The sequence below is a fragment of the Gorilla gorilla genome, chromosome X, assembly GCF_029281585.2.
Source record: "Gorilla gorilla gorilla isolate KB3781 chromosome X, NHGRI_mGorGor1-v2.1_pri, whole genome shotgun sequence".
NCBI lineage: Eukaryota > Metazoa > Chordata > Mammalia > Primates > Hominidae > Gorilla > Gorilla gorilla.
The window spans coordinates 88,707,212-88,712,365 of NC_073247.2; positions in this window are offsets into that span (position 1 = coordinate 88,707,212).

Here is a 5,154-nt window from a genome sequence, read left to right on the forward strand (position 1 = left end):
CGTGGCGCTGACAAGAATGTATATTCTGTTGTTTTGGGATGGAGAGTGTTGTAGATGTCTATTAGGTCCACTTGGTCCAGAGCTGAGTTCAAGTCCTGAATATTGCTGTTAATTTTCTAGGCTGGGTGCAGTGGCTCATGCCTGTAAACCCAGCACTTTGGAAGGCTGAGGCTGGTGGATCATGAGGTCAGGTGTTCGAGGCCAGCCTGACCAACATGGTGAAACCTTGTATCTACTGAAAATACAAAAATTAGCCTGGTGTGGTGGTACACACCTGTAATCCAAGCTACTCAGGAGGCTGAAGCAGGAAAATCACTTGAACCCAGGAGGCAGAGGTTGCAGTGAGCTGAGATCGCACCACTGCACTCCAACCTGGGTGACAGAGCAAGACTCCATCTCAAAAAAAAAAAAAATTCTGTCTCGTTGATCTGTCTAATATTAACAGTGAGGTGTTAAATTCTCACACTATTATTGTGTGGGAGTCTTAAGTATCTTTGTAGGTTTCTAAGAACTTGCTTTATGAATCTTGGTGCTGCTGTATTGGGTGCATATATATTTAGGATGGTTAGCTCTTCTTGTTACATTGATCCCTTTACCATTATGTAATGCCCTTCTTTGTCCTTTTTGACCTTTGCTTGTTTTATCAGAGACTAGGATTGCAACCCCTGCTTCTTTTTTCTTTCTATTTGCTTGGTAAATATTCCTCCATCCCTTTGTTTTGAGCCTATGTGTGTCTTTGCATGTGAGATGGGTCTCCTGAATATAGCACAACAATGGGTCTTGACTCTTTATCCAATTAACCAGTCTCTGTCTTTAATTGGGGCATTTAGCCCATTTACATTTAAAGTTAATATTGTTATGGGTGAATTTGATCCTGTCATCATGATGCTAGCTGATTATTCTGCACATTAGTTGATGCGGTTGTTTCATGGTGTCATTGGTCTTTATATTTTGGTGTGTTTTTTGCAGTTGCTGGTACTGGTTTTTGGTTTGTTTGTTTGTTTGTTTTTATATTTAATGTTTCCCTCAGGAGCTCTTTTAGGGCAGGCCTGGTGGAGACAAAATCCCTCAGTATTTGCTTGTCTGTAAACGATTTTATTTCTCCTTCACTTATGAAGCTTAGTTTGGCTGGATATGAAATTCTGGGTTGAAAATTCTTTTCTTTAAGAATGTTGAATATTGGCCCCCACTAACTTCTGATTTGTGGGGTTTCAGCAGAGACATTCACTATTAGTCCGATGGGCTTCCCTTTGTGGGTAACCTGAACTTTTCTCTGGCTTCCCTCAACATTTTTCCTTCACTTCAACTTTGATGAATCTGACAATTATGTGCCTTAGGGTTGCTCTTTTTGAGGAGTATATTAGTTGTGTTCTCTATTTCCTGAATTTGAATGTTGGCCTGCCTTGCTAGGTTGGGGAAGTTCTCCTGGATAATATTTTGAACTGTGTTTTCCAACTTGGTTCCATTCTCCCCATCACTTTCAGGTACACCAGTCAATCATAGGTTTGGTCTTTTCATGTAATCTCATATTTCTTGGAGGCTTTGTTCGTTCCTTTTCATTCTTTTTTCTCTAATCTTGTCTTCATGCTTTATTTCATTAAGTTGATCTTCAATATCTGATATTCTTTCTTCTGCTTGATCAATTTGGCTATTGATACTTGTGTATGCTTCACAAAGTTCTTGTGCTCTGTTTTTGCCACATCAGGTCATTTATATTCTTTTTAAACTGCTTATTCTAGTTGCCAGTTCCTGTAACCTTTTATCAAAGTTCTTAGCTTCCTTGTATTGGGTTAGAACATGCTTCTTTAGCTCGGAGTTTTTTGTTATTCACCTTCTGAAGCCTAATTATTTCAGTTCATCAAACACATTCTCCATCCAGTTTTGTTCCATTGCTGGTGAGGAGTTGTGATCCTTAGGGGGAGAAGAGGCATTCTGGTTTTTGGAATTTTCAACATTTTTGTGCTTTTTTTTTTCTCATCTTCATGGATTTATCTCACTTTGATCTTTGATGCTGGTGACCTTTGGATGGAGTTTTTGTGTGGGCATCCTCATTGTTGATGTTGATATTATTGCTTTCTGTTTGTTAGTTTTTCTTCCAACAGTCAGGCCCCTCTTCTGCAGGTCTGCTGGAGTTTGTTGGAGGTCCACTCCAGACCCCGTTTTCCTGGGTATCACCAGCAGATGCTGCAGAACAGCAAAGATTCCTGCCTGCTTCTTCCTCTGGAAGCTTTGTCCCACAGGGGCACCCACCAGATGCCAGCTGGAGCTCTTCTGTATGAGGTGTCTGTCCACACCTGCTGGGAGGTGTCTCCCAGTCAGGAGGCATGGGAGTCAGGGACCCACCTGAGGAGACACTACATCCCTTAGCAGAGCTGAAGTGCTGTTCTGGGAGATCCACTGCTCTTTTCAGATTCAGCAGGCAGGGACGCTTGAGTCTGGAAGCTGCGCTCACAGCCATCCCTTTCCTTAGGTGCTCTGTCCCAGGGAGATGGGAGTTTTATCTATAAGTGCTTGACCGGGTTGCTGCTTTTCTTTCAGAGATGCCCTGACCAGAGAGGAGGAATCTAGAGAGGCAGTCTGGCTACAGTGACTATGCCACCCTGCAGTGGGCTCTGCGCAGCCTAAACTTCCAGGTGGCTTTGTTTGCACTGTGAAAGGAAAACTGCCTACTCATGCTTCAGTAATGGCAGATGCCCCTCCCTCCACCAGTGCCCTGGTGGTGTAGCCACCCAAGGGAATCTCCTGGTCTGCTGGTTGCAAAAACTGGGAAAAGTGTAGTATCTGGGCTGGATAGCACTGTCCCTCATGGCAGAGTCCCTCATGGCTTCCCTTGGCTAGGGGTGGGAGTTCCCCAACCCCTTGCACTTCCCAGGTGAGGTGACACCCCATCCTGCTTCTGCTCATCCTCCATGGGCTGCACCCACTGTCTAACCAATCCCAGTGAGATGAACCAGGTATTTCAGTTAGAAATGCAGAAATCATCTACCTTCTGTGTTCATCTCACTGGAAGCTACAGACCAGAGCTGTTCCTATTCACCATCTTAAAGACAGAATTTTAAAAGCAGCAAGAAGAAAGTGTCAATTGACATATAGGGAAATCCTTATTAGATTCTAAGCAAATTTCTCAGCAGAAATCCTTATAGGCCAAGAGAGAATAAAATGATAAATTCAAAGTCATGAAAGATAAACTGACAGCCAAAAATACTATACCCAGCAAAGCTGTTATTCCAAAATAAAGGAGAAATATCCTTTCCCAGACAAGCAAAAGTTGAGAGAATTCATCACCACTAGGCCTTCTTTACAAGAAATGTGGCAGGAAGTTCTTAAACTGGAAACAAAAGGACACTAATTACTAACATGAAAGCACAAAACTATAACATTCACTGATAAAGGTAAATATATAGTCAAATCTGGAATACTCCAATACTGTTAGGGTGCTCTGTACATCAGATAAATCTCTAGTGTAAAGGTTAAAAGTCAAAACAGTCAAATGTGATAGCTACAATAACTTCTTAAGAAATACATAATACAAGGAGGAGAGGTCAAGATGGCAGACTATAAGCAGCTCATGTATGCCGCTCTCACAGAGAGGAAACAAAATGGCTAAATAACACTGATCCTGCCAGCCAATCATCTGAGAAACCACATCAGAATCCATCAAGGCAGCAGTAGGACAAAGAGAGCAGAGAGGAGTGAAGCTGGTCTCCAGCCTCTCTGGGCTCAGCACAGAGCCAGGAGAACCTCTCCAGCATGGGAAAGGGTGAGTGAGTGAGAGTCCCCTAGGGGATTCACACTCTTCAGAGGGACCAGTACAAGACTAGGAATGGGAGAATCCCTCTGGACCCCTGCACACTCCCCACTGCATTTCTAGACTGAGGCAGAGAGCCACCTGGACGTTTTGCAGAGGCAACTTTCAAGTGCAAGGGGATCTCTATAAGTCTTGGGCCCCAGAGCAGACCAGTACCAGCACCATAGTCCCAATAGAGGCTACAATCACAGTACTTGGAGTAGTAAGATTGCTCCACCCACCCCCCCACCCCCGCCAGTCAGGCCTTCAGCACCAACTTCCAGCCCAGTGGTCCAGCTTCTGCTGAATTCAGCTGGCAGTCACAGCCTCCTGTTGTCCTGAGAAGTACACAGACAACAGGACAAGCAACTCTACCCACCTGCATCACTGGTAGTCAGGTGAGTAACACCTGCTAGAAGTTACAGCCCAGTGTTTCCACTTCTGTGTGAACTAAGCAGGAGGGCACAGCCTCCTGTTGTCCCAGAGAACACCCTGATGGCAAGATGAGTGACCCCACCCATCCTTAGCACTGCTAGCCAGGCAGCAATACCTGCTAGAGCTTCCAGTCCAACAGTCTCACTTCTGTGTGGACTCAGTCAGCAGATGCAGCCTCTTGTGATACCAGGAAGCACTTGGACAGCAAAGCAGGTGACCCCCCCCCCATTGCCACAACTGGTAGCCAGGTGGGCAACACCTTCTAGAGCTTCCAGCCCAGTGATTGAGCTTCTTTGTGAACTCAGCAAGAGGGTTCAGCCTCATATTGTACCAGGAAACACCAAGAAGGCAGGGTGGGCAACATTACCCACCCCCACCACTGATAACAAGGCAATGATGCCTTCTAGATTTTCCATTCCAGTGGACCCACTTCTGTGTAGACTCAGTTGGTGGTCACAGTCTCCTGTTTTCCTGGGAAGCACTTAGATGTCAGGACAGGAAACCCCACCTACCCATGCCCCTGGTAGCCAGTAAGACAATATCTGCTACAGCTTCCAGCCCAGCAATCCCACTTCTGTGTAAACTCAGCCAGAGAGCTCAGCCTCCTGCTTTCCCAGGAAACACCCAGACAGCAGAGCAGGAGTCCCCACTGATCCCTGCCCCAGGTAGCCAGGCAAACAACAACTACTAGAGCTTCCAGCCCAGTAGGCCTGCTTCTGTGTGAACTCAGCCAGACGGTGGAGACTCTTGTTGTCCCAGGAAATACCTAGATGGCAAGGTTGTTGACCCCACCCACCCCTGCCACTGGTAGCCAGGTGAGCAATGCCTGCTAGAGCTTCCAGACCGGTGGTCCCATCTCCATGTGAACTCAGGCAGACAGCATGGCCTCCTGTTGTCCAGGGAAGCACCTGGATGGCAGGGCAGGTGACCCC